The following is a 27,803-nucleotide window of genomic DNA, read 5'->3' as shown; positions in this document are numbered from 1 at the left end:
GTCAGCCTGATCCTGAACTCCCACATCATTATCAGAAAATGGCTGGTTTTAAGTCACACACTGAGTTCTAGGTAAATTCCCCCAGCAATGACACAAAATAATATTCCATTCTGTGTGTAGTGCAAGTAAGTAATTAATCATTCATAGAATGAATTTGAATGTTTATTCTTTGTGACCTACTATGCAGGTCCATCAAACACTCGCTCCCTTCTGTCTCCAAATTTATCCTAGTTCCTGCTAATCCCTGGGAGAGAAGCGCGGCAGTATTCAAATGACATAAGCCTTTTCCTGTTCCTTCAGCAATCGGTTAATTTGCCTCTCCAATTGCCTGACTTAAAATACATGCCTGGTGTTTGGAAAATCTATAGCAGCTACAGGAAGTGGGCTGGGATCAATTAAGCCAGCCATATCAATCAGTGGCTCTAAGCCTCTATATTAGTTTAATTAATTAATTATTCATTCATTCACTTACAATTTGTATGGCAAGTTTTACCATATACCAAAATCCTTGCTAAATTTGAGGAATGCAGGAGTAAAAATGAAAGTAAAAAGAGATAAAACATCCCTAATTTCATAGAGAAAAGGTACAGATGAAAAAAACATACATAACTGTAACATGGAGTATGCCAATTGGAATGATTGTTTTGAGGAAATACAAGACAATAAGGAAGAGGGGTGAAGAGTGTGTATTCTTAAATGGTTGATTAACACATTTCTCATTAATAAGTTTATATTTGAATAGGGATATGAAGAATAAAGGGGATAAATGATGTTATTAGAGAGAAACATCCTGGTCACCAAAGTACAGGCAAGCTGTGGACATTTTAGGGTGTTCAGGAATACCAAGGATGTTGGTGAGTCTAGAGCAGATTGAGCAAGAAGGAGAGTAATGAAAGGCATCACCATAAAGGAAATAAGGAGGGAGATATTTTATAGAGCCTTATAGGGTGTTAAGGGGACTTTAGCATTTCTTTGGAGTGAGGTGAGAAGTTATGGGGATTCTCAGCAGAAGAGTGACACAATACAACATGCTTTGAAAAGGACCACTCTAAAGTCTGTGTAGAGAAAAGTATATAGAAAGATAAGGGTGGAACCAAAAGACCAGTTAAGATGTTTTGTAAATTTCCATTGAGAGACGATAGTGGCTTATACTGTGTGACAGTGGTGGAAATGATATGAAGTGTTCAGATGAATGCCGTTTGAATGTTGGCTCGATAAGATTTGTAATTAGAATGGACATTAAGTAGGAAGTACAAAGGAGTGAAAGTTGTTTTTGGTATGAGCAAACTGGAAAAATAAATTTAGCACTGAATTTATTGTGGGAAGTACAAGCTTTGGGAACAGGAAAGAGTTTTGTTTTGGACATGTGAATTTTGAGACAGCTATTAAATCTTTGGTAGAGATGCTGTGTGTGCTTTTGGATATCAAAGTGTCGAGTTCACATCTCAGCATCTATATGGAGACATAAATCAGAGAGTCACTAGAGTACAGTTGGTATTACAAGCCATCTAACTAAGTGAAATTGCTGAGGGACTTTGTATGGATGAAGATGATAAAAGTCTGAAGACTGGACTCTAACCATGAAAATATTAAGAGTCTGGGGAAATAGGAAGGAACCAGCAAAAGAGATCGACAAAGGAGCAACCAATATAAGAGGAAAACTGGACAAACATGGAACCTCAGAATACAAGTGAAGAACATGTATCAAAAAGAAAAGAACAATCCCTTTTTTTAAATTCTCTGATAGGTCAAGCAAGATAACAATACGAATCACCATTGGATTTACCAATATGGAAATGGTTAGTGATGAAGAATATTTTTCATAGAGCAGTGGGGAAAAAAGGTCTAATTTAAATAGTTTGTGAGAAAGAATGTCCAGGCATGACTTTGGAGGAGTTTTTTTTCTGTACAGTGGTGGAGAATAATAGGTCAGTAGCTGGGGAATATATGGGGTATTAGGAGATATTTTTTTCCTTAAAAATACTGAACAATATGTAATTACTGATTAAAATGCTATTGTGGAGACGGAATAAATGATGTCAAAATTAGAATTAAAGAATTCCCTTTCAGTAGGTAAGAGGGAATTAGTAGAAATAGTCAGAAGAAATGGCAGAGTATAAGGATATGAGAGAAGATACATGGGTGATATGTGTTAATGTATTAGGGGAGCCTATACAAGTTCCCTTCTCTGTGAAATAGGAAGAAAAATGGTCAGCTGAGGATAAAATAGGAAGAATGTGTAAACAACTTATGTAGAGAGCATCTGACATGAAATGGTTTTCTTATAAAATAGGAAAGTAAGATAGTAACATTACCTCATGGCACTAAAGACCCCTGGTAATCAGTACTTGGTTTCCTCCAAGGTTGAAATTTTGCCACATGCATATGAAAAAGGAAGAAAAGGGCAAGAAAGTTGTTATTCTGCAAAGAAGTGATTTTAATGATGGATCATGGAAACTGAGCTGTGCACAGGGGGGAAATTTTATTTTTTCTCATCACTTTACATCAATAATTAAAATTAACCAATTTATTTATTTAGCAATGCCATGGTGCTTATACACTAGTAAGTTTCTAGTACACAAAGCAAATTTAACAAAGTAATCAAAGAAATAATTTAAAATTACTCTCATAATAAGTATAACAAAGGATGGGTGCATGACATAATAGGGGGATTTGAACATTTTAGATGATCAGATAATTCTTAATTAGGGGATGTAGCACTCAAGTTGACACCCGAAGAATAAGGAGAGGTAGTCTCTGGCGTATGAGTTTATGCAAATACACTGAGTGGAGAGGGAGCGTGGCATAGACCAAGGAATAAGCAAAAAGCTGGAGCTATGAGAGTGAGAAAGATCAAGGTTCAGAATGAAGCTTAAGAGGAAGGGAGAAGACAGATAATAAAGGGCCTTACAGTTAGGTTGAGCACAAAATTTATTGTCAAATTCTGTACCCTCATGAATGAAAGGGCTGCTACTGAAAATTATGCCACTAAGATAACAGATATAAACTGAAACTGCCTTGGCAATGTAGTATGTATAGTCATTTTATTCATAAAGCATTTTAAGGACTTAAATTTATCTACAAGTCACAGTGAATTATTGAAGATTTTTGTGCATGGAAGTGAGATAATCAGACAAACTTTGAAATAATCACTCTGGCCACAGGGTAAAGATTAAAATGGATAAAATGCAGATTGACTCTTTAAAGAGCAATTTAAAGAGGCCATACAAAAAATAATAGAAAAATAAATAGAAATTGAGAGAAAGGATTAATTCAAAATATATTTATCAGGTGACATTTACCCAACTTTGCAACATTGTGGTAATGGCAGGTGTTAGGACAGACTTGTGTATTTGAGGCTTTAATAACTGAATGGGTGATGAAAACGTATCCTGAAATAGGGAATACTGAAAGAGAATAATATTAGAAGAAATATCATGGGCCCACTTTTGAGTATATTAAGTTTGGAATACTCTTTTTTATTTTTCTTTAACAGTTGACTATAGGCACAATGTTCTACAGCAGACCTCTACAACCTACTCATCTTACATAACTAAGAAATCACGCTTGTTAAACAGGAACCACTTATTTTACCCTACACTCACTCTCTGACAACCATCACTCTACTCTCTGTCTCCATGAGTTTGCTTATTGCTTATTTCCTCATGCTATGGTTGAATGTTTCCCCCAAAACTCATGCATTGGAAACTCAATCACCAATGCAACAGTGTCAAAAGGTGGAACCTGTAAGAGGTGATTAGGTCAAGAAAGCTCAATGCTCATGAATAAATTAATACTATTATTGTGGGAGTGGGTTTCTTATAAAATAATATTTGGCCCTCTGTTGTCTCTCTCTCATCTCACCCTCTCTTTGTCCTTCAGTCATGGGATGACACAGCAAGAAGGTCCTCACAAGATGCCAGTGCCATGCTCTTAGACTTTCTAGGCTCTAGAACAGTGGGCCAATAAATTTGTATTCATTAAGAATTACCAAGCTCAGGTATTTTGTTATACTACAAGACAGGCTAAAACACAATGTATAACTGGATTCATAAAGTATTTTCCTTCTATGACTGGCTTGTTTCACTTAGCATAATGCCTTCCAGATTTACCCATATGGCAGGGTTTTCTTCCTTTTTATAGTTGAATAATATTTATTGTGTGTTTATTCCACATTTTCTTTATCCTCTCATCAGTTGATGGACATTTAGGTTTTTTCCAAATCTTGACTATTGTAAATAAAACTACAATGAATATGAGGTTGCAGACATATCTTAATTTTTTTAGATATATGCCCAGAAGTGGAATTACTAGATCACACAGTAGTTTCCCCTTTCATTTTTTGAAGAAACTCCATATGTTTTTTATAGCAGCTGTGCCAACTTACATTCCTACCAACAGTTTCCAAGTGTTTCCTTTTCTCTATATCCTTGCCAAAATTCGTTATATTTTATTTTTATGGCAATAGCCTTCCTAACAGGTATGAGTTGATATTTCATTGTGATTTTGATTTGCCTTTCCCTAAGGGTTAGTGATGTTAAAAATCTTTTCATGTAACTCTTGGCTGTTCTTATGTCTTCTTTGGAGAAATGATCCATTCTAAATTGGCAAATGTTATAATTAATGTATTTGTATTAACTCTTTAGTTTTTTCAAAAATATCAACTTAGATATTTACCTAATACCTAAGATTTTTTTGTAGTTTTTTTTTTTTTCTAATTAAAGCTGCACAAAATTTTGAGGGAAATTGAATTGACTAGTGACTAAACAGGAAGGAGTAACTTGTAAGTTCAAAAAGGATAGATAGTGAAGATAAAAAATGGTAAATTTGACAGTAAAAATTAAAATGTAGTATGAAAATAAAGATAATTTGTTAGTAAATTAAAATAACATTTATACAAATTATTATAAAAGCATTTTGTGAAATATAACCAATTCACAAAATAAGAAATAAAAAATTTGGTAAACAGTAAATTGTATTGGCCATGTAACATGTAATTAAAATGAAAGTATAACAATATTGTCTATTACATAATAAACACAAAAATAACAGTAAATAAATTTTTAAATGTTGTGATATTAGTACATTAAATGATGCTTACAGAAATATAATTTAAATGTTTTTAATACATGATAATACATATTTCTAGTTTGAACTAGTAATTTACTTTTTGTGACTTCAATAGAGCAATAGATCTAAAGTGTTAAAAGTTAAATGATAATGTTATCTGATCTATACTTTTCAAATTACTTTGCTATTTATTCATATTAACTTTATGATATGACATGTCACTTTTTATCAAGATTACACGTGCTTTTGAGAAAGATGTGCCTTTTTGGAGGGGAATAGAGAATTCTATATATGTTGGCCTGTCAAATGTATTGATGTGTTACTCACTTCCTCCATACATTAATTTTTTATCATTTCAATTGCTTGATTTCTGAGGAGGTATATTAAACTTTTCAACTTTTGTTTTATTTGTTTTGTTTTATACAGACAGGGCCTCATTTGCCCAGGCTGGTTTTGAACTCCTGGGCTCAAGTGATCCTCCCATGTTGGCCTCCCAAAGTGCTAAGATTATAGACATGAGCCACCACACCTGGCCTGCCTTATAATTTTGTAAAAAATTCTTATACTTTAAACAGTTTCTTCAAATGTATCTCACAGCTTTGTTGGTAAGTACTAAAATTTTATTTTTATGTCTCCCATTTCTCTCTTTAATTTTCTGCCTTGACTTCTCCTCAGTCTGCAGTATTGTTATTTTTCTATTTTTGTCATTCATGTAGTTATGCTTGTTATCCCTTGATAGTCAATATTCTATTATAATTTTGTTTTATTGGAGGCCTCATCAATTGCCTTTATTTGTTTTTCTGTTGTTGTTGCAAGCTAGTTGGGGTTTTACTGATATAATCAGGTCTACATTTTAATAGGTGAGTTTGAGTATTTACACATACCATGATTTGTGATATACTTTAATACATGTTATCATTTTGTTGTTTTCTATACCACAGGCTTTCTTTTCATGGGTTTTCTCATTCTTGTGTCTTTTTACACCAGTCATATTAACTTTTTGTTCTATTATTCTCCTTTCTAATATTTTAGAAGTTGTGTTTTTAATCTCTATTTCCTAATTATCCTTAAAAATATTAACATTACTAGGTCAATGAGTGTCTGATTTTTCTATTCAGAACTAGACAAAGGCTTAACATTTCCATGATCCCTGCCTTCTGCTTCTCCATCTCCAATAATGATGCTATATAAATGTGATATTAAAACTATATTATGCTTTATAACCACTATTTAACTTGATTTAATTGATATTAATAATTTTATCATTGTCTATTTTATACCATATTAATATTGGTTCATTTTAATATTTAATACTTTAATAAATATTTATTGGCATTTATCTTCATTTTGTAATTCTTCCAAATTATGGTAAATTTTCTGATAATTTAAATGTCTAAAAGTGTCTTTATTTTGACCTCACATTTAATAGTAGAGTGAGTACATAATTTTATTTTTAAAACTAGTTTTGGTCATAACATTGACAATATATTACAACATATATTTTCTCTTTGGAAGCATTTAAGATATTCTCATCACACCTTATATGTTCTGATAGTTCTCCAGAGACTGTACTGATCTTTTTAATGTTACTTATAACTTAAGAGGATTCTTCTAGTTTGAGGATGTGACATTATTTAGTTTTGAACACTATCCCTCGATTGTTTCTTTGAGGTTTACGTTATGTTCATTTCCTGTTTTGTCTTTCTGAAAGTTCTATTTGCTCGATTTGTCATTTCTAGACGTACCTCTCAGGCTCTTGACTTTTCTTCCATGTTTTCTATTTACTTTTCTCATTGTTGGCACTTGGAAAGAATTTTTCCTGTTGACATAACTGCTAATTAATTTTGTCTTCACTTGTGCCAGTTGTGCTAGTGAGCTCTTTATTTTGCTGCTGCTGCTGCTGCTGCTGCTGCTGCTGCTGTTGTCACCATTTAATTAGAGAAAATGTGAATCATGAGACAGACATGATTAAGCCACTATAAGAAATTATGAGATCCCTATAATCCAACTCAGGAGAAGGACACGGAGAATTTCCCAGGATAACAGCAGAAAATTTTCCCAGGATAATAGGTGTGCGACATACCCAAGACAAAGTAATTCAGATAGAATAATTGAGAGTCCCAAAGGAAATGTTTCCAAGAGGGGAAAAAAAAAAATGAAGATTTATTGTTATGGATTAAATTGTTTCCCCTCCCACCTCTCAAATAAAAATATGCTGAAGTCCTAACCCTCAGCACCTCAAAATGTGACTTTATTTAGAAATAGAGTTGTTGCATGTGTAATTAAGTTGAGGTCATACTGAAGTAAGGTGAGCCCTTAATCCAATATGACAAGTGTGATTATACGAAGAAAAGAGACACAGACACAGGAGTGGCAGGTTTTGGGGGAGAATGCCCTGTGATGAAGGAGGTAAAGTTTGAAGTGCTGCAGCTGCAAACTGAGGAATGAACACAAACCCCCAGAAACTAGGAGGAGGCAAGGAAGGATTCTCCCCTGCTGCTTTTTGATTTTTGTTTTTTTTTTTAACTTTTGTTGTAAGTTCAGGGGTACATATATAGGATGTGCAGGTTTTTTCATAAACTTGTGTCATGGAGATTTGTTGTGCAGATTATTTCATCACTCAGGTATTAAGCCTAGTACATATTAGCTGTTTTTCCTGATGCTCTCCCACCTTCCACCCTTTACCCTCCAATATGCCCCAGTGTGTGTTGTTACCCTTTATATGTCTATGTGTTTTCCTCATTTAGCTCTCACTTATAAGTGAGAACATGAAGTATTTGGTTTTCTGTTCCTTGGTTAGTTTGCTAAAGATAATTACCTCCAGCTCCATCCATGTCCCTGCAAAGGATATGATCTCATTTTTTATGGCTACATAGTATTCCATGGTATGTATGTACCACATTGTCTTTGTCCAGTTTATAATAAGCATTTGTGTTGATCCCATGTTTTTGCTGAGTATTTGGATTGATTCCATGCCTTTGCTATTGTGAATAGTGCTGAAATGAACATACATGTACATGTGTCTTTATAATAGAACTGTTTATATTTCTTTGGGTATGTACCCACTAATGGGATTGCTGGGTCAAATGGTATTTCTGTCTTTAGGTCATAGGAATCTCCACACTGTCTTCCACAATGGTTGAACTAATTCACTCCCACCCATAGTGTATAAGTGTTCCTATTTCTCCACAATCTCATTAGCAACGATTATTTTTTGACTTTTTAATAACAGCCATTCTGACTGAAACGGTATCTCATTGTGTTTTTGACTTGCATTTCTCTAATAATCAATGACGTTGAGTTTTTTCGATATGCTTGTTGGCCACATGTATGTCTCCTTTTGAGAAGTGTCTGTTCATGTCCTTTGCCCACTTTTTAATGGGGTTGTTTGTCTTTTAAATTTGTTTAAGTTGCTTATATTAGATCTGGGTATTGACCTTAGTTTGCAATTTTTCTCCCAATTCTGTCGGTTGTCTGCTCATTCTGTTGATAGTTTCCTTTTTTGCAGTGCAGAAGTTCTGTAGTTTAATTAGATACCGTTTGTCAATTTTTGCTTTTGCCGCAATTTCTTTTGGCATCTTCATCACAAAATTTTTGCTCGTGCCTCTGTCTTGAATGGTATTGCCTAGGTTGTCTTCCAGCGTTTTTACAGCCTTGGGTTTTATATTTAAGACTTTAATCCGTCTTGAGTCAGTTTTCGTATATGGTGTAAGGAAGGGTTCCAATTTCAATTTTCTGCATATGGCTAGCCAGTTTTCCTAGCATCATTTATTGAATGGTGAATCTTTTTCCCATTGCTTATTTTTGTCAGGTTTTTTGAAGATCAGATAATTGTAGGTGTGTGGCCTTATTTCTGGGCTCTCTAGTCTGTTATGTTGGTCTATGTGTCTGTTTTTGTACCAGTACCATGCTGTTGGTTACTGTAGCCCTCCCTACAGGTTGTAGAGAGAGTATGGCCCTGAGGAATGAATGCTTGCTTCTGAATTTCTGGCCTTCAGAACTGTGAGACAATATATTTCTATTATTTTAAGCCACCTAGTTTGAGGTAACATTGTTATGGCTGACCTAAAAAATTAATACATCCATCAATTATCAGTAGGTGTAAAGATATTGGCTAAATTATAAAACAAGGCAATTATTAGCTAAACCAAAAAGTATTAAAGAGACATAATTGCAGCACACTAAAGTGTTCAGCTATGGGTAATATTTGAGCAAGCATAATACTATAGGCATTCAATATTGACTTTACTAAAATTTAATATAACTGTAGCAGGATAATGGGAAAACAAAAGTAGAAAGAATGATATTATCAAAGATCTAAATACTTACCTACCATCACAGAAAGTCAATATTCTTTTCTAAAACTGATAAATCAAAAGATAACAGTATATGTTATTTAGATATATGGAAATATGAAAATAAAAAGCTGAGCCTATGCTGCAGATGAGAGGTGGGCCTCTGGAATAGTGACATCACTAGAACATTCTTGACTTTTTTGTTTTAAATCTTTTATTTCCATTAATTTAGAAAGTGCTGTTCATATATTGCTTTGATAAAAGTAAAGCAAAAATTTAAAAAATTACAGTCTATGTAATAAAAAGTAAACATATAAAGAGTGTTTAGACTCTCAAAAATTAAAAAAAAAATGACGATACCCTTAACAGAATAAAAGATACGAGATAAAATCTCAAAACTCTCCCAAAAGTTAAAATAAATATTTGAAAATACAAAATAAATAATTAAAAACACATATGATTATTTTTTAAAGTTCATCATATCAATTCCAGGAAAAAAATAAAACAGATAAAAGGTATAGAAATAAATATCTAAAGATACCATAGAAGTCAAAATATACAAAGACTCCTTTTGAATTGTTTATCATTTCAGATCAGTCTCCTGAAAGCCTTCATCCTCTCACATACAACTCTATAATCCAATCCCACTGGTTTTGTTTGTTTGCTTGTTTTTTGTTTTCATTTCTAAAACTCTCTATGTGCTCTTTCACATCTGGGGCTTCTCTTATGCCATTTTCTATACATGGAATTTTATCTTTGATTTTGCTTATATCTCAGTTTTGATGCCTCTTCCTTCTGGAAACTTTCACTGGTGCCTTCCTACTTTTCTTCCGGGTAAGGGTTCCTCTTGGCACTCTTATAACCCTCTCTAATACCCATATTTGAGCACTTGTTAGGCTCCCAATATATATACATATGTATTTCAACATTTTCATTTTCATCATGTTAGTCCCAAACCTATAGGTTCTTTGTTTTATACAAATAAAGGGTAAATTACATTATTAGGGAAACTTGAATGTATATGTGATTTCTGTCTAATGTTTATTGCTTAAAGATAGACTAAATTATTACAAAATAGCACCAGCCAGATAATAGTGTTGTTAGACATTTGTAGGTCTTTTGTACAGAACTGCCAAGGGCTATTTTTTCTATGCCATTCCTTAATTTTCAAATCAGTAGTCTAAGACCATTTGTTTGAAAATTATTCAGACGTTCTATTTTCTAAATTTAAAAGTATAATAATTATGTACAATTACTGAGAAAAAATATTAGAAGTGATAATATCACATATAGCTGGATCACATTCAGTATTGTTCTTCAATCTGTAGAATAAAATAACATTTTTAATTTTTATTATAGTCTACATCTAATGCATTTTTATTAATTATTCAAAGACTATGCCAAATAACTTAAGAAATACATTCAAGAATCATCGTTATTATTTTCCTATTGCCTGATAATGATTAATATCATATACATATATGTTTATCAATTTCTTTGAACAAAAGTAATGTAACAAAAATAATATTCTATTTCTGCATTTCTGTGAAAGCCTTTTAAGTCTGGTAAATCAGATTTAAATTCAGTGCAAATTCTTAGAATGTCTGCTTGCCAGCTGGGAATGGAATCCCTGGAGATTCTGCAGACATATTGAGGGATTGATATAACGATAAAGTGCTCTGAAGATCTCCAAAAATATTCTTGGATGAAAATAAAAAGAAAAAGATAACCAAATGATACCTGTTTTCAAAAAAAAAAAAAAAAAAAAAAAAGCATTGAGATTGCATTTACATCCAAGCACGTAAAATATACCCCAATTATCTGTCATTCTTTTGCATAACTAATTCAATAGTTGAAAAACAACTCAAAAGTCTGAAGACCTAGAACTCCTTGTTTATCAGAGGTTTTTAATCATGATCATTATTTCCCTCACTAGTCTGCCAATTTTTTGCTCATGACTCAAATGTATCCTTAACATGGATAGCATTTTAAGAAAAAATACTTCAAAGAATGAATATATTTTTGATGATTTCCTTTTAACGTATATTGTTTATTTTTTAAATTTTAATTATTATGAATACATAATAGTTGTACATATTTATGGGGTATATGGTATTTTGATATAAGTATATAATGTGTAACAATCAAATCAGAGTATTTGGGGTATCCACTACCTTATGCATTCATCAACTGTATTGTGATAGGGACATTCCAATTCCATTCTTTTAGTTACTTTGAAATATACAATAAATTATTGTTAACTATAGTCACCTATTGTGCTACCAAACACTAGATCTTATTCCTTCTATCTAACTGTATTTCTTTTGTAACCATTAACCATCTCTTCTTTGTCTCCCTCTCATTATTACTATTCCAGGGTTTTGGCAGCCATTGTTTTACTGTCTATCTCCATGAGTTAATTTTTTTGTTAGCTCTCACATATGAATGAGAACATGCAAAATTTGCCTTTCTGTGCCTGGCTTATTTCACTTAACATAATGTCCTTCAGTTTCATTCATGTTGTTGCAAATTGCAAGATTTCATTCTTTTTTTATGGCTGAATAGTAATTCATTGTGTATATATAACACATTTTTTGTGTTTTTCTTTTCTTTTTTTAATTATATTTTCGGTGGCACAGGTGATTTTGGTTACATGGATGAGTTTTCTAGTAGTGAATTCTGAGATTTTAGTGCACCTGTCACCTGAGTAGTGTACACTGTACCCAATATGTTGTCTTTTATACCTAACCCCTTCTCAACCTCTCCTCAACTGAATACCCGCAGTCTATTACATCAGTCTGTATGTTTTTGCATCCTCATAGCTTAGCTCCCACTTATAAGTGAGAACATGACAGTACCTGGTTTTCCATTCCTGAGTTACTTCACTTAGAGTAATGTCCTCCAGTTATGTCTATGTTGTTGCACATGACAGGATTTCATTCTTTTATGGCCAAGTAATATTTCACTGTGTCTATGTACCACATTTTTCTTCAACTTTTATTTTAGATTCAGAGTTTACATTTGCAGGTTTGTTACCTGGGTATACTGCATGATACTGAAGTTTGATGATGAATGAGTACCGTCACCCAGGTACTGAGCATAGTACTCAACAGTTGATTTTTCAACCCTTGCTCCTTTTCCTTCCTCCCCCATCTAGTAGTCCCTAGTTTCTATTGTTGCTGTCTTTATATCCCTGAGTACCCAGTGTTTAACTCCCACTTATAAGTGGGAACATGTGTGTACCAGATTTTAAAAAATTCATTCATCTGTTATTGGACACTTAGGTTGCTTTCCTATCTTGGCTATTGTAAATAGTGCTGCAATACACATGGAAGTGCAGATGTATATTCAATATACTGACTTTCTTTATTTTGGATATATACCCAGAAGTAGGATAACTGGATCAAATGGAAGTTCTATTTTTAGTTCACTGAGGAAGCGCCATGCTGTTCTCCATAGCAGTTACACTAATTTACATTCCCACCAACAGTGTCCAAGGGTTCCCTTTTCACCACATCCTCACCAGCGTTTGTTATTGCTTGTCTTTTGGATAAAACGATTTTAACTGGGGTGAGATGATACCTCATTGTAGTTTTTATTTGAATTTCTCTGATGACTAGTAATGTTGAGTATTTTTTACATACTTGTTAGCCATCTGTATGTCTTATTTTGAGAAATATGTATTCAGATATTTTGTCCATTTATAAAGTGAATTGTTTGGGGTTTTCTTCCTTATTGAGTCATTTGAACTTCTTACATATTCTGGTCAGTAATCTCTTGTCAGATGGGTAGTTTGCAAATATTTTCTCCTGTTCTGTAAGTTGTCTCAGTCTTTTGTTGATTGGTGTGTTTACCAAAAAGCAGAAACTTTTTAACTTGATGTGATCCCATTTGACCATTTTTGCTTTGGTTCTCTGTTTTTGAGGTCCGACTTAAGAAATACTTTGCCCAGACCAATGCTCCGGAGAATTTCCATTTTGGTTGGATTTTTGTGTATGGCGAGAGATAGGAGTCTAGTTTCATTCTTCTGCATATGGAAATCGAGTTTTCCCAGCACTCTTTACTGAAAAGACTGTCTTTTGGCATGTTCTCGTTGCCTTTGTCAAAAATGAGTTAACTGGAGATGGATGGATTTATTTCTGAGTCCTCTATTCTGTTCTATTGGTCTAAGTGTCTGCTTTTATGCCTATACCATGTTGTTTATTACTATAACTTTGTAGTATAATTTGAAGTCAGGTAATGTGATGCTTGCGGTTTTTTTCCTCACGATTACTTTGCTATTCTGCCTCTTTTGTGGTTCCACATACATTTTATGATTTCTTTTTCCATTTCTGTGATGACTTTCATTGTTATTTTGTTGGGACTGCATTGAATCTGTAGAATTCTTTGAATAGTGTGTACATTTTTTTCAGATAGCGTGCATATTTTAACAATATTGATTCTTTCAGTTCATGAACATAGAATGTCTTACCATTTGGTTTCTTCCATTTCTTTCATGAGTATTTTAGAATTTTCATTGTAGAGATCTTTCCCTCCTTTGGAAAAGTTTATTTTTAGGAATTTCATTTTATTTTCAGTTACTGTAAATGGGATTACTCTCTCGGTTTTCTTTTCAGATTGTAAACTGTTGGCATGTATAAATACAACAATTTTTTGTATATTGATTTTGTGTCCTTCAACTTTACTGAATTTCTGTCAGAAGATGCAAGGGTTTATTGATACTAGTCATAAAATTAGTTTTCTATAAATTTATGGGTAAATGTTAAGGAACTAAATTTACACATTTTCTTTTTTTTTTTTTTTTTTTGAGACGGAGTCTCGCTCTGTCGCCCAGGCTGGAGTGCAGTGGCCGGATCTCAGCTCACTGCAAGCTCCGCCTCCCAGGTTTACGCCATTCTCCTGCCTCAGCCTCCCAAGTAGCTGGGACTACAGGCGCCCGCCACCTCGCCTGGCTAGTTTTTTTGTATTTTTTAGTAGAGACGGGGTTTCAGCGTTAGCCAGGATGGTCTCGATCTCCTGACCTCGTAAATTTACACATTTTCTATTATTACCTTCCAAATATATTATTAGTTTGTGTTTTGAATATATTCAAGTGACACATTTGTTTCCAGGATAAGACACACATATTCAACACTTCTTAGGATACACTTTTAATTAATTGCTACTAATTTGTGGCCAAAAAATCTAAAATCTATACTCCTTCATATGCTTATAAATACTGTAGACCACAATTAATACTGTGTTATTTCCCCAATTTAAATTGAAATGTAGCAAATAATTTTATAAGCTATCTCTCTTCAGGAAATTCTGCCTTTAAAAAGTCACATTAAATCTTAAATATTTTTTGATTACCAGGGCCTATGTATAGCTCTGTTACTGCCATCTTTTTATCTTATAGTGTTAAAAAAAAAATCACACACAAAAAATCTGGATTCTTAAATGTACTGCTGGCCCTTGTATATTTATCTGAAAGGCTGGGGAAAGTACAAATTGACTACTTAAATGAGCCACTTGAGAAAGCAACAGGGACTAACCTCAAATAATAAGAGGTCAAATCCTGTCAAGGAAATGCGTTTGCTATCCAGTGTTTTTAAAATCTCACTTTAAAAAAAATGCCTGTTAGATTGAAAAGCATGCTAAGTGTGAGAACTGCTGTGAGAGGCACAGACAGTGGTGAACTATAATTTTAACTAAATCTATGTATGAAATAAAACTGACACTACAACCTATATCCTTTGCCCTCAGAGGTTACAACATCTAGAAAGTGCTTGAAATGTTCAGTGCAACATTTATATCAGTAAGAAATGTTGAATTGTTGAATAACTCAATTTTATTATTGCTGTGGAAATTTAGTTAAATGCCCATTAGTTCTCAATATTTTGCTTGTGTGTGTGTGTGTCTGTGTGTGTGTTGAGTTTCACTCTTGTTGCCCGGGCTGGAGTGCAATGGCACAGTCTCTGCTATCTGCAACCTCCCCCTCAAAGGTTCAAGCGATTCTCCTGACTCAGCCTCCTGAGTAGCTGGGATTACAGGCACGCGCCACCATGCCCAGCTAACTTTTTGTGTTTTTAGTAGAGACGGGGTTTCACCGTGTTAGCCAGGATGGTCTCCATTTCCCGACCTCAGGTGATCTGCCCACCGTGGCATCCCAAAATGCTGGCATTACAGGTGTGAGATACCATGCCTGTATGAGTTTTTAAAAAGTCTCAAACTTAAAACTCATGTCCACTCACATTCCCTGGCTAATTAATCTACAGTTAGGATAACATTTCTCATTTTGCAAAGTCATCATTTCCACAAATTTTGCTCTCTTCAAAATCCATAATGTTTTACCTTTTAAAAAAATCCTTAGTATTTGTGTACATGAGAGCAATGTAATTTTAGGACTGAGATTTCAACTGCAGCCAGTTGTGCCATTTTCTCCTCGTGGACATTCATGTATATAACATGTCAATGGGTTGTATTTAGGATAATGTACACTATCTGATAGATTTTCAATATTATTTTGTTCTTTATTCAGTTGTTTCATTAATGTTGATATTAATTAAGTTTCCTTCAAAGCATAAATGCCTTTAGCAAAATGCAATTGGTAGATCATTGGGCTACAATTGTTTGTAGTCTCAATGATAATCCATATTTTATAAAGATTATCTATTGATCATACACATCAAGAATCAGAATGTGCTGGTTGAACCTAGTTTTTTTTACTGTGCTGTGCAAAGTATGAGTAAGCCACGTATTCAGGCCTTACCAATCTACGTAAATATAAAGTCATGTTTTTATATTGCAGAAGCTTGTGTTCCCTCCTCATGATTGCTGCATCTCAAACTTCTCAGCAAAACAGAATGCTCCCAAGTTATTACTGAGAGTTCACAGAAGGGAGTGTCACTTGTTCTTACAATGTAGTATGCCCTCTATAGTTGCAACACAAGGTCTTCCTTCGTTACTAATCCAGCTACTCCTGCCCAGTGTCCCTTCAATCACTTGAAAGGGATGGGCTATTTCCACCTGGCAGTGGAATTTCTTAAGAGATAAGCAATGTGCTTACCTGGGATATTCTCCCCGATACTCCAGTATTCCCACTCTCTGTGCAGTGCCGGGTTCTGAGTGTAAACAGAGAGAATGACTGTCTTCTCAACTCCGAGCTAAAATTATTCATCCGTTCCTCAAATCAACAGTACTTAGGGCCAAAGTTCCAAAAAGTTTCTCTTGAGTGTAGTTTTTCCTACATCTCCCCTCAGCTGCTCAAATCCCGCAAGTAACTCTCAAAAGTAAAAATCAACAATGAAAACCATATCATTACAAAAAAAACCTCTCTTATTCAAGCACACAGAAAAACATATTTATCCTGCTTCCTCACTCCAGCCCACAAAGCAAACTTCTTCGGGCGTTAGTTCCAGCACATCTTCACCAACCAAGATATGCTACCTTCTCATATACATATTAACTTCTGGTTAACTGCTTGCCTGACAACTGACTACGTCCCAAGCCCATTAAGACGATTTGCCAAAAATGAAGAAGCATCCTGCACCAATTGAAACAGTTCCATTAGCTATGACTATGTCCTAGAGCAGAAGTCTGCCAAACACATATTTGCCCTTGAATTAAATATAATAAAACACCAGTTCTAGTCATTTGTTGTAAATTGCTGTGTTGGAATGCAATTTACCTAATAACTTGATTATTTCCTGGAGGATTGTACTGAAGAAATAAAATAGTATTCATCCAATATTTAAGCATGTGCCAAACACTCTTCTAAGGATTTCACAATATTAAGAAAAATTCTGAGCAAAATGGAAATGAGTATATGCAGAAGCCTAAGTTCAAAAGGTATGAGAAATTAGAAGTTTTGTCAGCATGCCCAGAAGTAAGAAGAACACATATAGGGTAACTACAGACACCAACCGAAAAACCACATGTGAATGAACTTGTGATTGTTGCCCCAACTCAACTGCACCATTACCAAATGTGCCATGCCTTATATGGACTACGAACTATTCGTGATTGTTTTTTGTTTTTTGGTTTTTTTTTTTTTTACTTAATAAACTTCGTGCCAGCCCCTTTCCTCAAAGCACCATCTCTCAGAGCTTAACTATGAAACACTGTTTTCAGTTTGTTCCAAAGCACTCTCTGATGCTCTGTTCCTGCTGTGTTCTTTTTGTTTTTGCATCTGTTTCTGTTTTTTAGAAGACATAGTAGAGTCTGGCTCCGTTTCCCAAGCTAGAGGACAGAGTGCAGTGGTGCAATCCTAGCTCATTGCAACCTGGAACTTCTGGTCTCAAGTAATCCTCGCATCTTAGCCCCATGAATACCTGGGACTACAGGGACATGCCACCACACCTTGCCCAGCTAATTTTTTAAAAGTCCCCTTTATCCGTTTCATTTTATATTGGTTTTATTGTTTTCAATTTCATTAACGTTTACTTCTACAATGGCTAATTTACCATTTATATGTCCAGCATATACTTTACCTCTCCCATTGCAGTTTTATCTTTAAAAGTTCAGTTTGGGTTGCTTTTATTCATTTATTTATTTATTTTGTTTAGGGACAGAGTCTTGCTCTGTGGTCTAGGCTGTAGTGCCGTGGCAAAGAGCTCCCTACAACCAAAACCTCCTGGGTTCAAGCAATCTTTCCTCCTCAGCCTCCCAAGTAGCACACCCACCAGGTATGGCTATTTTTTAAATTATTTATAGAGATGGAGTCTCACTATGTTTCTCAGGCTGGCATTGAACTCCTGGGCTCAAGTGATTCGATTCTCCTGTCCAGTCCTCCCAAAGTGCTGGGATTACAGGTGTGAGCCACTGCGCCTGGCTTGGGTTGCTTTTAAATCTCCCCTTTCTCTACTTAACAGGTTCAAATCATTTCCCAAATTTCTTAAACCTATGGAATGCAATTATATGAACTATTTTAATGACCTATGCTACTAATTTTATCATTGTTATTGATTTTAATTGACTAAATTTTCTCCACGTAAAGGATCATAATTTTGCTTTTTTGGAGGTGGTCTGCCTGTAACATTATTGAATGCTAGACATTGTAAGTGTTGCTTTGTTAGGTGATGGGTAATTTTTTGTATTTCTTTAAGTATGTCTTATTCTTATCCTGAGATATTTTAAGTTAGCTGAAAACAGTATAACCTTTTGGGATCTTGGTCTTAAACTTTGTTGGATGGGACCATAATAACATTTATTTGAGGCTTAATTTTGCCCCACTATTGAACATGCTACTAAATATCCTATCAATTTTGAAGTTTTCCACTATGATTTGTGAGAAAATGTACTACTTCTGGCCAAGTGTGAGCTCTGGGGATTTTCTTCCTTCTAATCCTTTCTGAAATCTATTCCAGGTTTGGTAGTTTCCTCATCGACCTCCTGATTAGGGTTCAACAGAATACTCACGCGATAATCTGCATCTTTGGAGTTCTCTCTCTGTGTAACTCTCTCATCACTGATACTCTGCCCTGCAAACTCTAGCCATCTTGGCCTTCTTAGACCCCCAGTTCTGTTTTTTGTACTCACGTAGAGTAGCAGACTCCATCATGCTTTTTTACTCAGTGCCACAATCTAGTATCTCTCTCTAGGTAGTAAACTGGAGATATTGTAGGGCTCATTTACCTGTTTTCCTTTTTTAGAGACCATGGTTCTTTGTTGTGATGTCCATTGTCTTGAGAAGCATTGACTCATATATTTGTATTGTTTCCTAAAATTGTTTTAGGCAGTGTTATGGACAAATTCAGTGTCTCCCCAAAATACTGAGGTTTGAAGAATTAAGGAAGATAAGGTATAAAGATGCCTAATTTATTAAACAGTCCATTGTCAGCCCTCACTAAGGGTAAATTTCCTTCTTTCATTTACCTTTAGATCAAGAACTCAGGCAATTAAACTAGAATTGATCATGTATCAAAACTTTACAATGCCCTAAATAGGAATGATAATAATGACATAATATGTACCTTTGAATGAAATATTGAATAGTTTTTTGAAAAAATTGTCCAAATGAACTAAACAAATTTTTCAAGTCTCATTTTAATAGCTAATATGCCTCTTCTTTTAAAGTTATATAGTGTGAATGAAATAAAAATTCAATTTCAGATTATACTCTATTTTCCCATGTAGTTTAGTTTCTTTTTCTTTAAGGAATGGCTGTGCTTTCTTTTGAACGTTAACACCCGGTAGTAATGATGATTTTATTAGTTACACAGGTAGGGGAGTTAAGTCTTGATTCATAGGAAGAGTCAACACTAAGTTGGGAGCCTGCTGTTTTCTCAGCATGATTTTTGTGTAGTGAACTCTTTGGGACAACATGCTATTTCATTAAATCATTCCTCTCCTAGCCAGTCTTTGCTACTACTTTCCAACACAGGTCTCTCTAAAAACGCTGTCATTCTCTTACTTCCTATTGTATCTACTACTAAATATAAAATGTTTTGTGTTTTGCAAAAAAAGCAAATTAGGTGACACTAATTTCGTTCAGGAAAGAGCACTAGTTCTAGGACAAACATGAATTATTCTTACTGTAAAACAAGAGATGACTGCCTGCCTTCTTTTATCCTGGAGGTGCTATTGAGTTTGCCCAGCCTGGAAGAATCTTAAAACAGATCTGAAATTATTAATGTTTTAAAAATATAAACATTAGCATTTACACATGTTTGAAAAACTTTAATTTCCTAAAAATAGATTAAAGGAAATAGCAAAAGATTAAAATCGACATAGAAATATATAATGTTGTTTAATAAATATTCACTTCAATGTTACTGATCCATATCATCTGGGGATAAAAACCAGACTATAATAATAATTACTATTCTTATTAATATAAAGCCTATTTCAAAGAACAGTGGTAACATGAGTACCTTAAAATTATTTCAAATGATTCAGAATGATACCATAGGCTTTTTGGCTATGATGTGACATCTAAATTTTCTTCTTAATTATGTCAACTGTTATAATGAATTCAATGACACCTAAATTTTGCATCAACATATGTTTTATCATATATCTATAAAAGAACCTTATGTATCTTTATCTTTATTGGGAGTATACTCCCAATAAACAGATTATCCATTGGACAAGTGGTACATTTAATGTTTCCTCAAAATTTAAAATAGGGCTGGGTGTGGTGGTTCACACCTGTGATCCCAGGACTGTGGGAGGTTCAGGCGGGCGAATCACTTGAAGTCAGGAGTTCGGACCATCCTGACCAACATGGTGAAAACCCTTCTCTATTAAAAACACAAAAAAATTAGCTGGGCTTGGTGGTACACACCTGCAATCCCAGCTACTCAAGAGGCTGAGGCATGAGAATCACTTGAACCTGGGAGGTGAAGGCTGCAGTAAGCTGAGATTGAGCCACTGCACTCCAGCAGTCCAGCAGCCTGGGTGACAGAGCAAAACTCCATCTAAAAAAAAAAAATTAAATGATTCCCATTTACTTCTATCTACACATCTAGAAGTTCATTTTAAAACAATTTAATATGAAGGGAACATTTTATCAAAGTAAAGCTCACTTGAAGAACTCGTGTCTGATTCCTTACAGTGGCTTCCTCCTTGTCTTTTCACATATCCAGTAAACCTCATATTTGTTTTCCCTGTGTATATATAATATCTAGAGAGAGTAAAGTCATTTCTGGTCAGATGTATGGGTTTACGTTAACATATCTGTTTGGTTTATATTAAAAAAAATTTAGGCCTGAGTAAGTAAGAAAAGGGAAAGACCTCATTTACTATAATTTTTTGGAGAGGCCAGCTAAGAGGTACAGTTGTATGTAGGTAATAAGAATTAACTATAGTTAGAAGTTGCTTTTGTAGCAGGAGATTTCATGACTATAATGAAGATATCCCACTTTGTGTGTTGGTTTTATTACTTGTTTTATTATAAGTTTACATTATTTGAAGCATTAGTTTCTTTCTGTAGTTTGTGAACTGGCACTATTAGGAATGACTGTATCAGTGGTCATCATGCCTGCCCACCCACCATCAATACATACATGCGCAATAAATTTAGTTAACTTATCTTGCAACCTAGGCCTCATTGGAAATGAAGCCTGCTGAGTCTTTAGACCTCTCACAGTATCCCTCTTGCTTCAAGTGTCAGGCTATTAGTTTCTGCTAGTAAAATTATAGCTTTGAATGTTCATATTCAAAAATTAAAAATGCCTAAGATTAAGTATCCAAGCTTCTGCCTTAAACAACTAAAAAAGAAGAGTAAAATAAGTAAGTGTAAATAAGAAAAAATTAAAAGTAAAAATTAAATAAATAGTAAACCGAAAAAAGAGAAAAACAATGAAAACAAGCTATTTCTTTTAAAAGACTATTAACATTGTTAAATCACTAGGAATAGTAGCAAAAAAAAAAAAAAAAAAAAAAAAAAAGGTAGAGAAAAGACATGTTTTCCAGTACCAAGATTGAATGTGGATAAATTATTATAGTTTCTATAGACATCAAGTAGTATATTGTTAATGTTATGAACAACTTCATGCCAATCAATTCAACATCTTTAATGACTTGGAGAAATTTCTTGGAAGGCACAAGTTAACCATAAAGGTTCAAAGGAATCAGTAAATGCTAACTATATATCAATTAAAAATATTGAATTCATAATTTAAAACAGTTCCACAAACAAGGCAAGCACATCTGCTTACATTGCTTCTATACTACACTGTACTGGAGATGCTAGTCAGTGCAATAAAGCACATAAAAAATAAAAGACATACAGCATGGAAAGGAAATAGAAAAACTGTCTTATTCACAGACTGCTTGATTGACTCTAAAATCCCAGGAGTCTACCCAAAAATCCTCCATGACTAGGACATGAAATTAGGAAGGTACAGTGTACAAGATCACAGTATATATTTTTATACTAGCAGAAAAATATTAAAATACAGTATTGAGGGGAAAAGTGGAACTTATAGTAACATCAAAATTGAAACAAATTAATCAGAAGGCTTGTGAGCCTCAATCTGAAAACATAATTGCAAAGATAAATTAAGTAATATTTAAATGAGTGAGAAGTTATAGTATGTTCATGGATGGGAAAATTAAATTGTAAATATATAAATTTTCTGCAAATAGTTCAACAGTATCAATACAATATCAATTAAAGTATTAAGTCATGCTTATGGACAAGCTCATTCTAAAATTTATGTGGCTATGAAAAAGACCTGAATAGATAAAAATGTCTTGGGCCAGGCACGGTGGCTCACACCTGTGATCCCAGCAATTTTGAAGGCTGAGATGGGCAGATTACCTGAGGTCAGGAGTTCGAGATCAGCCTGGCTGACATGGTGAAACCCTGCCTCTACTAAAAATACAAAAATTAGCTGGACTTGGTGGCACGCACCTGTAATCCCAGCTACTTGGGAGGCTGAGGCAGGAGAATTGCTTGAGCCCAGGATACGGAGGTTAAAGTGAGCCAAGATCATGCCACTGCACTCCAGCCTGGCCTGATAGAGTGAGACTCTGTCTCAAAAAAAAGAAAAAAAAAAAGTCTTATAAAATGAGAATGTAAAATATTATTTCCACTCACTATCTGATTTCAAAATGTAAATAAAGCAACAATATTCAAGACAGTATGATAGTGGCATGAGGAAAGATAAATATGTCAATGGAACAGAACGTAGAGTCCTTAAATTAACCTACACATATGATGTAAGTAGATTTTTGACAAAATCTCCAAGGAAATTCAGTGGAATAAAGAAACTCTTTTCAGGTTGTGTTGCTGGAGCACTTGCATAAATTCAGGACATACACTGACCCTGATCTCACATCATAAAAGTAAAATAATTTGAAATTATTATAAGCCCAAATAAAAAAGTTAAAACTATGAAGCCTCTAAAAGAAAACATAGTAGAGTATATAATTTATAGTAAACAAAGTTTTCTTGGAAAACTGAAATGTCAGAAAAAGCACTAACCACAAAACATGATACAACTGAACTCCATGAATATCATAAACTTCTGCTTATCAAAAGTAACCATTAAGGAAATAAAACAATAGAAGCCACAGACTGGGAGAACATATTTGCAAACTCACATATGTGACAAAATAATTCTTTTATTCAACATATATGAACAACTCCAAAAAAGCATTTTAAAAATTTCAACCAAATTGGGACAAAAAAAAATTCAGAAAATTTAAAGAAAGACATAAATTGGAAATAAATGTATGAAAAAGTGCTCCATATCTTTAGTCATCCATGAAATGACATTACAAATACAATGACATCCTACTTCTCATCTACTAGAATCGTTGAAAAATGTCAGCATCAACATTGGAATGGATATGGAGCAATTGGAACATCCCAACGTTGCTGGGGCTGTGTAAAATTGTACAGTCTTTTTGAAAATTGTGTTTTCTTAAATTAAGCTAAACATGTTTACCATATGACACCAGAATTTCACTTATTAGGCTATCCCCTCAAGTAAAACTTATGTACTGTTAAATAATTCCAGATAAAATATTTGGTAGCTTTATTAGTAATTGCCAAAAAACCAAATGTCAATCAACAGCAGAATGGGTTTTAAAAATTCTGATATGTTCAGAGTGGAATATTACTTAGGAAATAAAAGTGAATTGCTGACTTATTCAACAATAGGCATGAACCTCAATATAATGTTAGCATTATCTTAAGCATTATCACATATGGCAAAAGTAACATATTTTAGTATAATCAGAAGTGTGATTGTTTATGGAGATTGGGATTAATCCGAAGAGAAAAAGAAATTTTCTGAGTTGATAGAAACATTCTACATTGTAACACTTGTCAAATTTCATCAAAGGGTATATAACATATGAATTTATCACTTTATGTAAATCTTACCTCAAAAAGAAAAATGTCCAAGAAGTTCAAGTGTTGCTGAGGATAGCTACACTTTTTATACATTGTTGATAGGAGTGTAAAATGGGATAACCTCTTTGGGACACCTGTTGTCAGTATCTACTAAAACTGAAAATCCATATATCCTGACAACTAGCATCTCTACACCTAGTTATTTATCCAAGAAATATAAATGCTTATGTCCCCAGGAAGATATTAAAAATGCTCAGACTGCATTATTTATAATTGCCACAAACAGGAAACAAGCCAAATTTCCATCAAGAGGAGAAAATAATCCAGCTTCTTTAAGAGTGGCAATATTGACATTTTGGACCAAATAATTATTTTTGTGGGAATTATCTTGTGCATTATAGGATGTTTGATAGTATCCATGGTCTTTATCCACTAAACGTCACTAGCAATATCATACTTATGACAGTCAAAAATATCTCCAGACATTTTACCAAATGTATCATCAGGGCACAAAAACTACCTCTAGTTGAGACCCACTGGGATAGAGTAACATGGTATATTAATTTTCTGGTCTATTACTCAACAGTAAAAATTAATGAACTATTAATCAACACAACGTAATGAACCTAAAACAAGGTAGTGTGTTGATAAATGTTTAACAACATGCTCTCTGAGGTGAAGGTGAGGGGGAGGCTGATATGGAGCATTTGTCATGGTTTCTATAACTATTTCAACGTCTAGGTTTTAGATGGTAGTAGATTGATATTTTTGGGAAAAACTTCTAATATTTAGGTTATCCCAATGTATCTGGAAAGGTGGTATACCTTCATTAATTAATTAGTTTATAGATGCCATTTCACAATTTATTGAAGATACTGTATAAGAGTTTGTGAATCTATAAATTTTGAAGTCTTCCAATGCTGACATTCTATAATATTTATAAAATTGACATTTGTCCTCAGAATCTATTGGTTATTTGTGGTTTTTGAAATGAAATGGACCTAAATTTTTAGTGATTTATATTTTCAAATTAATGTTCCTTTTGCATTTATTTGTAAATTCAAGTGTGTCTTTTTATCAGTCACTAAGAAGAAATTGCTTTATATTTTCAAAATGTAATGTATTTACATACATATAAGTGTATAAAAGATCCCTTTAATGTACACAAATAAGTAAAGGTCAGGCCTTGCTTAGAAGTTAATGATGACATTGGGACCACTGACATTCTTTTTATTGAGCCTGTGGTGCTGAATTGCTGAAAATATGAATATTAAATGTGACACTGAATTCTATCTAAAGATGCACTCACAGGAGTAATTAAGAGGGGGTCAAGAAAGGGAGTCCGGCTTTTGATTCTAAAAGAAAACATTTAACTCAATTTGTAGATCAGATTGAAGGACCAACCAATTATACCATTACAAATTCTGTAACATGGCTATAATATTTAGATTTCAAGTAAATAGCACAAGTGAATTCTTGAAATTTAACTTTCTATCTTCATCCCCATTTCACTACTCTTTTTCTCTGCAGACCCAAGTTGAAGGCTGATTACAAACTGTACTTGATCACTAACGAATCAGTCAGCACCTTTTTCAGATTTGAAAGATTCCTGGATTGAGTCCTCAACTAATACCTCACATATTAATACAGTCACTAAAGCTACCAACATTTCTTTGCAAAGCAAGGAGTACTTTGCTATATCATTCCAAATCAATGTCATTCAGTAATTTGGGGAAAACATTATCTGTAAACTACATCTACTTCTATCACAACATGTACAAGTTCTTGGAAAGCAAAGGAGAGTAAACACTGGGCTCCGTTCTTCCTCATGTTAATTTAAAAATGTAAACTAAATTAGTTTAGTAAAACACACTTGTGAATGGCACTTGACCATCTCTTTTGCATCCTTCGCTAGAGTTCGAGGATAATTTCAAAAGCATTTCACAAAAGTTATGTACACTTTCAGTAATGGCTTAGGTGCATATAATAGAAGTAAGTTTGCATCACTCTGTAGCTATATCTGTTCTCATGTACATTTATCTCTAAATTTCATCAACTCCACATCAACCTTCCCAATCATAAATCGCCTCAGGGACACTAGGTAAAAATCCAAAATGATTTTTAAGGAAGGAAATTGGTATCTGTCTTGGAAGCAATACTTAACGTACGTCATTTGTGAATATTTAGTTACAGCAAAGTTATGTTTGTTGTGAAGAGCAAAGCAACTGCCCCTTTCAAAAATGAGAACATAAATTACACTTGCCCAAAAATGTAAAAGCATGCCCTTGCTAAATAATACATGGTCAGTACCAAACTATAGCTGCACTGAGTAAACTGATTTCTTTGAGAAATTTAGCCAGTGCCAGGTGTTAAGAAATCTTATTTCATGTAACTTATCATACATTATAAATATAAACTTAACACTTTAGCCATTACATGTCTAATGCAATTATTTGTTGTCTCTTAAAAGTTTATAAAACTCACACTATTAAAATCATCTCCAAACATTCCCAAAGATATGAAACACATTGAACTTCCTTGTAATTAAGAACTAAATGCAGTTTGCTTTATTTAGGCTCTTTCTGCCTCAGTCCTTCAGAATATGACCATAATCTCCTATAATTAGGAAGTACTTCATACCTTAAGCAAGTTTTACAACCCACTAAAAAGCTAATTAATGTTAACTTCGAATTGGTTCTCTTCCATTGACATTGCTGTGAGTGGTTGGCTTGGCTCAAATATAAAGTGCACTTATCTTTGACCTTATATAACTGAATGCAAAGGTATCTCATTAGAAGAATTGTAGCATTTCTCTTGCATGGATATATTACTAATGGTTGGTTTTCAGAAGGAAAAAAAATGAGATGGGGCTGCGAACTAGTGAAAATTCAGGCAAAGTCAAATAGCACATGCAGTTTAAGGCCTCTTTTCACTTGCTCATGACATTGGGCTGGAAGCAAGTATCTAGAAGTCAAATAGAGTGTTTATGCCTTCTTTGCTGTGCTAATCTTTCTAATTTTGGTTTTAAAGCATTCAACCTAAGGTTATTTAACCTTACTGGGTATCTTTACAAAGCAATATTCCTGCATTTTCAGAGAAATGTACGTATTTACCTATGTGCATAAGATGTGTCTTATAATCACCTTAAATCCTTCTGGCTCCACCGCTTCCTAAGCCATTGCTCTGGTCACCATGTCCTTGCAAGCTTTGACCAGCTTTGTGAAGATGCACTTGGCAATGCAGCAATGCCTTGGCTCATGCCAGTGTCCTGTATTTTTTCTCTTCTGCTCTCAGATACGTGGGTTGCCAAGAAGTATGGAGAGTTAACAACTATGAAACTGCTCTCAACTAATGGAGATCAATGTTTCCCCTTCTTCCAAGTGTACAGTTTCCTGAGCTAATTTACTAAAACTCCTTGGGAGGTCTTCCTCCATAAAGCTCAGGTGGCTAATAACAAACGCCAACTTGATTGTTTGCTCATTTTCCTGTTTTATTATTTAACTCCTGCTCCCTAGGATCATTTCCTAAGTAAAGTACCTGCATGTCAAACCCTCCCTTAATCTTAGCTTTCAGGAACCTCAGACAAAACAGTAAACAAGACATACAACAATGAACACATTGAGAGTCTTTTTTGAATATAATTGTCTCCT

This window comes from Rhinopithecus roxellana, chromosome 5 (assembly GCF_007565055.1).
Source record: "Rhinopithecus roxellana isolate Shanxi Qingling chromosome 5, ASM756505v1, whole genome shotgun sequence".
Taxonomy (NCBI): domain Eukaryota; kingdom Metazoa; phylum Chordata; class Mammalia; order Primates; family Cercopithecidae; genus Rhinopithecus; species Rhinopithecus roxellana.
The sequence above is the reverse complement of the archived record's forward strand: the minus strand, read 5'-3'. Positions refer to the sequence as shown.